A 14,104-nucleotide genomic window follows, 5' to 3' on the forward strand; every position below is an offset into this window, starting at 1 on the left:
AAGTATTCTTTTTCGACCTCCAATTAGCAAATGCAATTATAATGTCAGAAAAAATTGGAAAAGATTCCAAGTTGTCTCTAACATGTCCAACGAAACCATTCCTCTCGCTAATAGGTTGAAATACTTGGGGGTACATTTTGACAAGTTCCAATGATTACATCAATCTACAACTCTCCAAGGCAATGAGCGCATATCAATTGTACAGAAAGGCATTGCCCAATATGGTACTTAATTTCACCAGCATACATGGAAAGAATTAGAATGTTTGAAAGAAAGATTCTCAGAGCTTGCACCTCATTATATAGAATTCCAGCTAGTAACTGGATAAGATTTTATTCCAACAATAAACTTTATAACGCTGCAAGTATAATAAGGATTGATAATCAAATTATAAATCTTATTAGAAGGCACATCTGCCGCTGTCTGGAGAGCTCTAACGATCTTATTAAAGCTCCATACTATGAAGATGATCTCTACTTAGAGCAAGCAATATGTAACGGGTTCTCACCCCCTGAATCATTCCTTCTTCTAGATAAAAGAGGATTTATACAAGACAGTTGCGGCATACCTATCCTTTACCACATTCTGAGAAGAGCAAATAATAAGTCAATACAATCGAAAAGCTTAACTGTTGAAAATAAAAGATTTGATACATCTCTATCGATCAGAGACAAAGAATTCCAGTAAGCATCAAGGAAGCTTTTCTGGTGGCTCATAGAAATTGAGGCTCGGTCTTAAAATTTGTTTTCTTCTCTTCTTTTATCTTAAACTACCCTACTTACGCATATTTTTTCCTTACTTTTTGTTGCGATCGATTTTGGTTTCATTACACTAATTTAGCTTTTAAGTATATATACAAAAACAAATTTATTTTTGAAAAGAAAGTCTAAATTACAAACATCTATTTCTGCCGAGAGCTCGATGAGAGACTAGCAAAAGTTGAAAAAAAAAAATGATATACTGTTATTTATTAAGTCAACCTAACTCAATTAACCAATAAATGAAATTAAAAAAAAAAAAAAGTAATTAAAGTTTACTCTTACAGTAACAAGACAGTATTATTCTATTCATATTTCGGCAGATATGCAATATTATGGTATTGTTGCGGGAAAAGTAGGGAAATTGCCAAAAATTGAAACTTTAATTTTTGTATTAAATGTAATATTTTATAAAAAGAAAACAAGCCCAACAAACACAAAAAGCTCATTATAATAATCACTTACCACTTTTTATAATAGACAAAATAGAAGAAAAGTTATATAGTAAAAACGCGAATCTGCTAACAAATCTAGTACCCATTTTTTATTAAGTTTATGCGCAGTAGCTGGAAATAAAAATAAAATAATATGTATATAAAGTTAAGTAAACATTGCGGCTTATTGTTGCATATTACTTAAATGTATGAAATAGTATTGATGTATAAAATATAGATGCCTATATATGTACATTTGTATGTATCTACGTAGTAGCTAAAAATAAGTAAGATCATTATTCATCGATCGAAACCCATTTCCATATTCCTTTGGAATAGGAATGCCAAAGTTCGTGTATCAGCTATCATCTAGAAGTTTTGTCTATGTACAAATATAGCTTTTTCTTCTCATTTACTTTATAAATAACTAAGGAACATGTTAGTACAATAGTGAAAGTGTTGTCTTATATTATTCTTAACTAACAATAAGAACTAGTACTTATTATTAGTTAACGCTATTGAATATGGATATAAATAAATTGAATATGTCCACATACACATATGTATTTATGTATCTAAAATCATTATTTATGATTAAGTCTGACTGCTATTAATTCACTATTCGTCAGAAGAGAATGAAGCATCTCCTACAATATATATCAACGACGCGAACTGCTTGTAGACCGTGAAAGCAACATAGTTGATTTTCCATGTAAGCTTGTATGTACTGCACAAATTGAATATCTCGGATTAAGCCGAATCGAACCACTAAATCATAAACTGCCATACAAACCTGTGCATTGTCATAAAACTATATATTTTTACTATACTTAATTTCATAAAGATCGGATGCAAATAATTTGTAGCTGTTATATAAGCTTCCGATCAAATAGTATGCCATATTGGCCGAACACTAGACTTTTTATATTAAAATGTTTTCTACGTTGACACGGGTATATGTAGGTAAGGAAGAGTAAGAAAGAGACTTGCAAGGGATTTCTTGTCTTAATTTGTTTGTTAAAAAGTTAAAAAAACTAATCAATAGGTGGCAATTAATGTAGGATTGGAATATTCCTGGTTATTTAGTTCAATATTATTTAAGGATGTGATTTCCTTATTTAAACCTTATTATTTATTAACAATGTTTCTTTGTGTTAAGAATACATATATTTATTAATTATTATAATGGCCTTAGCGACAAATTTGGGTGTGCGATGTGATCGAGGCGAGAGTACGATTGCGAGTGCTTTCCGATCGACGCTTCTACTTTATTTTTCCATAAGTGAGTCGACCAGATAGAGATGTCGTTCTGTCTCGCTCACTCGGTACCAAACGATTGCAATGATTATGCCTGCCTGACACTTCATTTCCTACAATCGGCTGTCCTGACAAGTCATTCGACCCGAATGATCCTAGCCAAGGTTTCATGAACTCAGCCACTGTTGAGGTCTTACAAGGTCCTTCACCGTCGCCAACCTTCTCAACGTCGTATCGACCGTGCCTGTTCACCTTCGTGACTTTATATGGTTCTAAGTATTTACCTCTCAACTTTAGACCTGTCCCATACTGCGTACGTTTAATCGCCACTAACTTGTTTAAATTGTATTTTCTTTCACATTTCCTGTTTTTGTCGAACGTTCTTTTCATTTCCTGCTGTATTTCATCGATATTCTTTCGAGCCTCCGCTCTAATCTCATCACGACCACAGTCTAATTCATCTATTAACGAATCGGTTATCAGCTTTCTCATTTTGGGATCATCAGGACTACGCATCTCTATTCCTGTCAATATCTTAAAAGGTGTAACTCTTGTACTTCTTGGAGCAGTATTATTAACAAATTGTTGCACACGACACACATACTTGTACCAGTTTCCCTCATTCTCTTGACTTAGCTTTGAAATCATTGGAACTATTATCTTATGCATCCTTTCTACTTGGCCGTTGCCACGGGGTACACCTGTTGCTATCAGTAAATGCTGTATATCCTGTCTGTTACAATTTTCCTTAAACGCATTGGACGTGAATGCTGCTCCCCTGTCAGAAATTATTTTCATCGGGTTACCAAAAATTATGGCCTGCTTTTCAAGAGAAATAAGTACTTCCTCGACTCCTGTTCCACGAGTCGGATACAACCATACAAACTTAGAGAACCCATCAACAATAACAAGTATATGATTGTAACGCTTTGTTGTGACCTCCATCGGGCCAACGTGATCAATGTGATATGTCATCAATGGCTGATCTCCTTTACTTATTGGCATCAAATATCCTTCCTTTTTGCCGGTCTTGGCATTAACAATAAGACATTCCACGCAACACTCAACAACACGGACTACCTCCTCTTTTAATTTTGGAATATAATACGATTTTTCTACAATATCCTGAGTCTTTCTAGCTCCAAAATGTCCTTGTTTATGTGCAATCTGTATTATTTCCTTTTCCATCTGCGAGGGAACGACAATAAGTTCTCGATTAGGGTCCTTTAACAATATTTCGTTTTCAATGTAAAAATCTTCATATCCTTTCTGTTGAACTAAGCTCCTAATCAATTTAGTCCAATCATCTGACAACTGTGCTTCCCTTAATTTATGGGTTATAGTGTCAGTTAGCAGAAAACAAGATAAACGGCTCAAGGCATCCACATGCCGCATCTTTGAACCTGAACGATGTTCGATCTGATAATCGAAATCTTGTAGGTACATTGCCCAACGTGCTACACGCAACGGAACCTCTTTCTTTTTAATTGTCATCGTGAACGCATTACAATCCGTGACAATCTTAAATCCCAATCCTAACACATATATACACCACTTTATTAATGCTCCAATAACTGCTAAAACCTCAAGTTCATATGAATCATACTTCTCTTCGCAAGGTTTAGTTTTCCGACTCATATATTGTACCGGATGGAATAAACCATCTTCTGAATCTTTCTGTAAAAGCGCAGCTCCGAAACCGTGTTTCGAGGCATCAGTGTGAATTTTAGTCTCTAGCTTAGGATTGTATAACTTTAAAACAGGACCTTTGATCAATGCTAATTTCAATTGCTCAAACGCTACCATTTGCAATTCCTTAAACTCAAACTTGTTGTCCTTTCGCAAAATGTCAGTCAAGGGCTTAGCTGTTACTGCGTATCCTTCGATAAATTTACGGAAATACGATGTTAACCCTAAAAATCGTTGAACTGACTTCTTATCATGTGGGATCGGGAATCTTGAAACGGCATCAGTCTTCTCCTTACTTGGCTTAATACTTCCATTTTCAACTAAATAGCCCAAAAAATTTACTTTGCTTTGCAGTATCTGACATTTCTCCCAGTTTATTCTCAACCCATTTTCCGCAGCTATCTTCAACACCCTTTTAAGTTTAATTAGACCATCATTCACGCTAACACTTGGTATAATTATATCGTCCATATACACCACTGCATCTCCATTCTTCACTGATTCTCTCATTACTGCCATTATAAATCTGGTAAAAACTGCTGGAGAGTTGGAAATTCCGAATGGTACGTACAGGAATTCATACTGACCATTCTGAGTTACGAATGCTGTGTACTTCTGAGATTTTTCCTCAACAGGAACATGGAAAAACCCGTTTGTTAGATCTAAAGTAGTGTAAACCAACGCACTTTGAAGTTCTTCTAGTACGGTCCATCTGTGGCATAGGAAAAGAGATAATTATCTCGGACCACTTTCTCATTTAGCTTTCTGTAATCGCAGCACAGACGCTTTTTCCCATTCTTCTTTGTTACAAGTACAACAGGCGAAGCATATTCGGAAAAACTTGGCCTTATTATCTTCTCCTCCAACCATTCTTGTACTGTACTATCAACGATTTTCTGATCAGACTCTGCTAGACGCCTTGGATGCTGATAAACTGGCAACTCATCTGTTAGTACAATCTTCATTTCTATAGGAGTGTTTGTATTTCTAATAGGTTTGTAACTTTTAATCAACTTCTTGACTTCACTACCGATTTCTGCACTGATATGTGACAAGTCACTCTTGATTTCCACTTTATTCTGTTCTGCACTGTGCATACACATACTTTCAAATTCCTTAAACAACTCAGCACAAGATTTATTCGCGTTACACAGTGATTCTTTTCTGTTGATGCTCACAAACTTTGTACCTTTCTTGGTAACAACCAAATCGTCGTGATCTAATATGGTTCTACCTAAAATTGCCTCATATGCCATGTCTTCATCAGGAACGATATGAAACTCGACTTCCATCTCAATGCCGTCTATCTTGACAGTTATGCTAAAACTACCAAAGGTCATCACATGACTTCCACCAATGCCTGTAAGGGTCTTCGAATATCCAGTTAATGACTTAATTCCGAGTTTAACAAATACGCTTTTACGTATGAGACTCAAATTTGCTCCTTTATCAATTAGACCGTTGAACTTAATCGATTTATAAGTTACTTCTTTCAACTCCAAACCCGAATCAGTAAATTTACCTGATGCTTTTATTAATTTATCATCTACAACATTGGTGCTTTCAACTTTGGTGGTATCTTTATCTTTACATTCAAACGAACGATGGCCTGTTTTGCCACATTTAAAACAAGTAAACGTTTTCTTTTTACAGTCTCTCATGATGTGTGAAGGATCACCACACTTAAAACATTTGCGATCACCTTTTGTTATCGAATTTTTCTCTATATTATCTCTACCTTGCTTGTGCACAGATGAATCGAATGTTGTTTTCTTTGACGACTTTCTAGGATCATAGGATTTTAAGTAGGTCTCTATTTGAACTTTCAACGCATCCACTGTTCTGGCCTGATACAATAATGCCTTATTTGCTCTCATGCCTGGTATACCTTCTACGAAATACTCGATTAAACTTTCGTCATCCAAATCGATACAACTCATACAAGTTCTCACCTCTCTTTAACTGTCGATTGCCCAGTCTTCTATGAACTTCTGCTGATGAAACCTTTACTGTAAATTCGTTTTTCAAAGCTACTTTCAGGGACTCCCAACTACAAATATCTCCCTTACTACGTATAAGCGATAATGCAGCTCCCTTTAACAATTGTTTTGCATACACAAAAAGCTGTAACTGACTCCACTGTACGGTTAAAGCGCATTCTTCTAGCTCCCTAATGAATTGTACAACATCAATCGAACCTAACCCGCAAAACTCTGAAACGCTTCCCTCCACATCTTTTAGTGTGAACCATGACCTTTGCACATCTGTATTCGGGACTTCTCGAATTGTTCTAGCCGAGGCGAAATCTGCCTCCTGCCCGTCATTCTCAATTTCTATTAGATCGTAGTGAGCGAGTAGACGCGTTTGCAGCTCTGCTTTAAGTCCTGTAGTCTCTAGCCCTAACTCTCTCAATTTAGTGCGCAACTCCTCAACGCAACGTTAGAATCTCACCTCGATCCATTTCACTTAATTACAGTTATATTGCTTAACAAGATTGGTATATTAATATATTAGTTAGTATCAATCAATCAAATTTGTTACGACTTAACAAGATTTACACACTATGTTAATGTAGGTCAAATTGTGTTAGGTTATGGTTTAATTCAGACGATTCTTAGAAATGTGCTCTCTGCAGCTCGCATCAATTTCGTCAATATTTTGCCACCAGTCTGATATCGTTGTGCAAGCAAAGTAACTCACACTCAAGACAATAATTAAACAGCTCACCCAACTATAGTCGTCCTGCTCTATGGAGCCACTCAATATCTCTGTAGCAACTGTTCGGTTCGCTCTCTGTTGCCACTCACTCTGTTGTCGCTACTCACTCGGCTGTTTTCCACTCGTTCTCGTGATCTCTCTTTGTCTGCTTCCACACCAATTGTTTCAAATTCGTGTCTGCTGCCTTCTCGTTTGGTCTTGGTCGTCGTCTGCTTTTGTAACGGTTTTTGTTGTCCGCTTTCTATTCTCCTTTGGTTTTCCATTTCCACATTGAACACAAGTTATCACCAACTTCGTGCTCTCTGTCTGCTTCCACAGTGACCACTAATTATCATCAACTTCGTGTCCGCTGTCTGCTCTCTCCGTCTGTCTGCTTCCACAGTGAAGACTGGTTATCATCAACTTCGTGTCCGCTGTCTGCTCTCTCCGTCTGTCTGCTTCCACAGTGACAACTAATTATCATCAACTTAGTGTCCGCTGTCCTCTCTCTTGGTCTGTCTGCTTCCACAGTGAACATAGGTTATCATCAACTTCGTGTCCGCTGTCTGCTCTCTCCGTCTGTCTGCTTCCACAGTGAACACTGGTTATCATCAACTTCGTGTCCGCTGTCTGCTTTCTCTTTTCCTCTCGAGTCACCACCCTTCTCGAGCTGCTCTCAACTTCAGCCGCCGATTTTTGCCTAAACGGCGCCAAAATTCTGGGTGACGCTCTTCTTGCGTCGTCCGACCGCTCACCGTCTCACCCTCTACTCGTCGCCTCTCGTACAGTCGCGCCAACTTCCACTAGTTTTTTGAACTTGTAGTGGTTGCGTCTTTTGAAATTCGTTCGCTAACAACCTTGACTTGCAATTTTAACAATTTTTTGTTCATTTGCGAACTTCACACACACGATTTTCACTAATTGTCTTGGGCTAGAAATCTCGGTTGAGCCCCCAGTTTGTAGGATTGGAATATTCCTGGTTATTTAGTTCAATATTATTTAAGGATGTGATTTCCTTATTTAAACTTTATTATTTATTAACAATGTTTCTTTGTGTTAAGAATACATATATTTATTAATTATTATAATGGCCTTAGCGACAAATTTGGGTGTGCGATGTGATCGAGGCGAGAGTACGATTGCGAGTGCTTTCCGATCGACGCTTCTACTTTATTTTTCCATAAGTGAGTCGACCAGATAGGTACGGCCGCTATGTGTCGTTCTGTTTCGCTCACTCGGTACCAAACGATTGCAATGATTATGCCTGCCTGACACTTCATTTCCTACATTAATTACACACACAAATGGAAAACATAAACAAAATGAAAAGTGAAAAAAGATAATTTAGTCTATGCACTTGGTCAGGTTGGCGACTATAAAGGTTCTCCAATTACCTCAGCGAGATTTCCTATTTTCCTATTTGAAGGGGTCCAATATTGAGCCTAGCTTTGCTGGAAAATAGTTCGGCCATCCTTTGCTTGTTTGTCGATCGGTGTCATTCCTTCAATGATTAATGCAGGATCATCGGAAATGGCGCCAAGACGGTATGGAGAAACAAGTCCATTTTTCATATATTTTGCGTTGCATCGCTTCCGGTGCACCATAAAGTATGATGATTTTACGACGTTTGTAAGCTTTGTGCTTGCCTTGTGCCCCTTGCGGTAATCGTTATTCGGCTGAGTGCTTTGTGCTGATGTGTTGCAGGTGTTTCTTAAAACAGAGTCTCGTAAATAGTAGTACTCAAAGGTACCTGTTGGTTCTGTTAGAACTTACTCTAAATGTCTGCAGCTGAATTTGTCAACTTCCACATTCTTGCAGTTGCTTATGAGGACAGCTTCAGTTCTAAGATAGGGTATACCATCCAATGATTTGCTAAGTCTGAAAACACCACCGTTTCTGCGGCTATTCGGCCGATTTCTGCTGCAATCGACTTCTGCTTATAAAATCGACTTGTCTTCGAGCTCTCTGGTAATATGGACGTGCTCGCAGGCATCTTTTGCTCAGCAATTTCAGTATTCTACAAGTAGACAGTCCTTTTGTGACTGCTTTGACTTCTCTGTACAGACATACTGATGCAAAGGTTTTCGGATTTACTGTGTCCACCCTGTACATTTATGAATTATTTCGGTGCAACTGTGTTTGTGGATGGATGGATGTCGCCAATGGTGCACATGATTAGTTTGCTTGTGAACGTCACGTCAATGACAGGTGACCAAAGGTGGCGAATGCCTCAAATATGGTGTATCCTCTTGCATTTGTTTAGCTGCTACTACCTCATTGAAACGGTCGTATAGCGTATATGTATGCTATATGTAACCACAGCCACACATTGATGCAAAAATATAAACATAAGCGTTCGAACTCGATTGTGTGAATTATTTTGTATAATATATATGGTGAATAATAAACCAAAGCGTTTAATATTACTTATGAAACTTAATTTTACTATTTTTTGTAACTTCACCGAACTGTGTCTGCCACTCCTAGAACACGCCTTGATCCTTTGTTTGATTGCTTGTTACTAAAGTTGTGATCCTCATGCAACTACGAAGGACACGTAGGCTTATAAAGAAAAACAAAGAGAAAGACAGAGCAGCAGACTAGCGCCAGCATATTTCAGAACAATTTATAAAAATACATTAACAAATGCATAGTAAGATGTACAACATCATTCATGACACTAAGACTATGTTAAGACCTAGGAATATAAATGAAATGACAATCGGTTCCACAACAATGTATATACTACACTCTCTCTCAGAAATTCATTATGCACTTTTGTTATGTATTAGGTTAAACCAAAATAAATAAAAATAAAGATGATTGTTAAGTTCGCAATCAAATATAATGAAGCTAACGGTCCATTTTAAACAACAATCTTCCTACAATGTGGCTGCTCTCTGCATTGGGAATTGAACATGCCAACGACAAATTTTTTTGTCCTCAGGAGAATTTTAGCACAAGCTTGCGCCAAGCAAATAATGTCCATCTTGGTTTTATTAGACATCAGCCGGTGTCTGTTGCTAGGGTATTCTTTATACTGTTGCACTTCCCGAAAATTGCCTTCTCGCTTACTGGATCCGTGACTGTGACGTCCCATCATGCTTGTTCAAGGAGGGACGGTAAAATCTGAATAAATACCAACACTTGGCGGTTGCGCATATCTTCTGGTATGGTGAGTTTGTACAAGTAATTAAAACCGTGCGGAAACTTCGTTTTAGGCACTATGATTTATTTACGGTCAAAAATCTTTACACACGAAATGTTTTGGTTAAGGAAAAACTGGAGTTAATATAAAAATGCGGTGTGGTCAAGGAAAATTTTTGAATAAGAATGCCAATGGCGATTCGGATCAAAGTTCACGTCATGCTCCATGATGTGAGCGTATCCGCCGAGGATCCAAAAACCCTCCTCACTCCTCACTGCTTTTCGCCGCTCACTGCTGTTCACCCGGTGACGTGAACATACCGCCTCCTTGCAACATGTTGCAATTGTCACTCTAAACATATGGACCTCATATGACCTCAGGATAGAAGTCCAACGGACAACGGACACCAAAGCCGGCCGATAAAAATTGGGATCGGCCAAAAACAGATTGGAGAGCTTGCTGCGGACCGACTCCGACACTCCTCGGATGGGAGTGCCGATGAGCAGATCATCCTCCACTCGTAAAGTTAGGTTTCGATGGAACGCCGAATCGGACCTCGACTCTACCATGGCAGCGCAAGATTGGTCAACACCGATTTTGGGCACTGCTAGCCCCAAGGATCGGGCAAACGAGGCGTTAATGCGGCTCTCAGTCGCACAGGCGCTTAACAGCACGCAGGTCCCGAAGGACCCGAATGACTGCCAGTCGTCATCCTGGCTTGGAGCAGTGAGGAAAGCGTGATCACAGGAACGTCGTATTGCGATGGAGAGCGCTAGGAGTTAATCCCGCGACGACCAGAACTCTCATGTCCACGGCAGGTAGGGGCAATACCGCTGTGCACAGACGGTGTGAAAGACTGAAACGAAAAGAAGTTACGGAAGGGAAAACGGATTAGACAATTCAACGGAAGAAAAATGCACAAGATCCAATGACCATTATGGCTTTTTGGGTTTACGGCTGCTTTCGTCTTGCAACAGAGGTTCGGAATGGGACTTCGAACAGATCCACGCGCTATTCCGACGTCAGCTACCCGGACGAGACCAGAAGCCCGTCCTAAGCGCCAAAGTATACTTTATGTTAGAAGTAGAATTTGAGAATAAAGTCTTTAAACTTTTCACACCGGCTTTCAACAGCCCTTCCATATGGGGCACGCTCGGCGGAATGAAATGGCAGAAAAAAATATGCCGGTTGAATAAATTTAGGATACTCTACATGTTGGAAAGTATTTCTCGAGCACCTTCGAGACCTCTACGAAGGTTTTGCCATTATCTAAATAAATGCGCTGTGGACATTACCTTCGTGGTACAAAACGTAAAAAAGATTCGAGAAACGGTTCAGTGGTGAGTTCGAATGTCGCTTTCAGATGCATTGCCTTCGTGATGAAACGCAGCTCTTCGTAAAGGGACACGCAGATGTCTCACGTATAATTTTTGATATCGAAGGGACCTGCGAAGTCAATGCCTCTTTGTGTGAAGGTTCTGGAATAAGTGATCCGCTCTCGCGAAGCAGTCGCCGACAATGAACGATGCAAACTTTACACCCCTGGATGTGAGACTTCACCAGATTCTTATTGGGTGGAATTCAGTACTTTGTCCGCAGATCCGGTACTATCAACTGATTGCCGCCATGCAAAGTGATACCATGGGCAAATTTCACGAAATGTGGGTACAATAAGGAAGGATAAAAGCGTAACGCTCGTTGGCAACAAAGGCAACGATCGGGGCCCAGAGACCCATCCGTGGCAGCGAGACTGTTTTGACCGTGGCTACGCGTGTCTTAGCCGTTACGCTTACCTGATCGCGATAACTGACCCGCACATATAGAGCTGCTCCGTACTCCAACTTCCAAGCCTGAAGTACTTTCTTCTTGTTGGAAGTCCATTTTCGAAGCGGGACGCCAGTGACGCCGGCAGAGGAGTGGTCTGCTTATGTATTGATACTTACATATTTATGTATACGGCTGGCGAAGAGTCGCCGCAGGGAAGAGAGAACGTATTATGTTCATATGGTGAAATATAATAATAATAAATTTTGTAACGAAGTGCTACAATATGTTTGTAATATTATTAATGTGTTTCACGGAGTACACTGATCACTTAATATTACAGAACACGCTACATTAGAAGAGTAAATAAACGATCAAATAATCTTGAAGTGCAGATGCACTTTGATACTGACAGAAACCAATTGAAAAAAGAACTTACAAACAGGAACCACAAAGTACTCAGCATTCATAACCAAACCGATTCTTTGTGGACTTTGCTCCACAGGCCAACAATAATCAGATATACGACATTCGCGTCTTATGCCACCAACGTTGCGCTATTGAAGCTTCAAGAAAATGTAATGACCTTACACAATGTCGCAATAAAATTAATAACAAAAGATCCACAACTTCCCGCCCTACCCCGGTTCAACGATACAATCAAACCGAAACCACCCTTCAGCAGAAGAAGTATAACATATGCCCAGACAGCAAGGGGCATTCCACCTAGGGAACCGCACAGCAGTCCACGCAGCTGGTGGGAAACATAATCAGCAAAAACAGATCGAAAACCAAAGCAACTGAATGACTCAAGTGCTCTTGTAAAAAAGCAGTCCCAAAAATATAAAGTCCTACTAGATACCATTTCAAAATTTTATAAAATATAATGTCTTTTAGAATATGTATTTGGAACGCATATGGCCTTCATAACAAGGCCCCAGAATTGAATTTCCTTCAACTACGAGATGTACATATAATGCTAATTTCAGAGACCTTTGATTCAGTTAAAAATATTTGGCATTACAATGTTCACGGAGTGGAAGTTTATCACCATGGTGGCGCTTCCACCATGAAACCTTAAGTGGAGGTGATTGGGATGCCAGACACTCTTTTTGGGGTGATTACAAATAACGCTAGTGGTTTGCAGTTATTTGATGCTACAATTAATACCAGATTCAATGTATTGGCTTCTGGAGGTCCATTTTTCTCTGCGCGGGTCACCACGGAAACCCTTCTGCTGTTGATTTCGTACTTTGTCATGGTATTCCAGATGAACCTTTACTCATACGCGAACTCCATGACCTCGACTCAGATCACCTACCACTTCTTGTGGTAGGCCTCAGCCACTCCCTTCTCGTCACCACCCTCTCCCATTTAGATCTAGCTTGGTCACTTTTGGGCAAGCTCTTAACGATTCTATGCATCCAGAAATCGAGCTTACGTCAGCATCTGATATTAACTTGGCCGCTGAACTGCTTCAAAAACGTATAGAGAATGCAGCTGCTGCTGCTTCAACAGCTATCCATACCATACTCATATCTCCGTAAAATAACCAAGGCAATCTTTCTAACCACATCAAAACCTCCTAGCATATAAACGCTGGCTTCGAAAACGCTGGATAAAACTAAGGATTCCTGTGTTCGAGCAAATGCTTAATGCTGAAGACAGACGCTTAAAGGAACTATTGGCAGAGATGCGCCAAGAGCAAATGTATGCTTTAACTATAGACTTTCTTGTGGTCCTGTGCAATGCTATATTTTACATTCGGCTCTTTCCAGCCGTCTGTAAGCGATTGTAATTGTGATTGTAATGATTGCTAAACATGACAAACCTGAGGACGAAATTGGTTCCTACTGGCCAATAAGCCTGCTGCCTGTGCTCTCCAAAGTATTCGAAAGAATACTTCTTGGTAGAGAGTACTGTCACACCTGGTTGGCTGGGTGGCTTCATGGCTATAAAGCCATCCCGAATCACCAATTTGGCTTCAGGATGACTTTCTTGTCCTCTGCATTGCCTGCATAGCGCCACGGTTGCTTTCTTTTTCATTTATGGCGCTTTTCTATTGGCCCCAGCTTCTTCCGTTGATGTTTGACGCTTTTTCTCTTCTGCCGGCGCTGCCATCGCCAGTCGCTCCCAGCGATCCACTCGTCATACCAGCTTTACCCTCTCACACGTACTTGAACTTATTCAGTATACATATTTGCTATACTTATTCTATACTTAACTAATCTATTGTCTAGATTAGTTAACATGATCATTCTTAGTAAGCGATAAATATTATCATAGTTATATCGTAATTCAATCTATGTATATCCAACAGATAGAGGGCCCCAATGCTTAACCCTCCCTCTTCGACT

General features: G+C 39.4%; 1 long non-coding RNA gene across 1 annotated transcript in view; it reads right to left on the minus strand.

Annotated features, from left to right (window-relative positions):
- Window positions 1-1,280: 1,280 nt before the first annotated feature.
- Window positions 1,281-14,104, minus strand: part of LOC137579556 (uncharacterized) — a 61,531-nt gene continuing 48,707 nt past the window's right edge. Inside the window, exon 3 of the long non-coding RNA XR_011032835.1 lies at window positions 1,281-1,324. This is a non-coding gene — a long non-coding RNA (uncharacterized lncRNA). The remainder of the gene's footprint in view (window positions 1,325-14,104) is intronic.

Source organism: Drosophila tropicalis, unplaced genomic scaffold (genome assembly GCF_018151085.1).
Source record: "Drosophila tropicalis isolate 14030-0801.00 unplaced genomic scaffold, ASM1815108v1 contig_697, whole genome shotgun sequence".
Lineage (NCBI taxonomy): Eukaryota > Metazoa > Arthropoda > Insecta > Diptera > Drosophilidae > Drosophila > Drosophila tropicalis.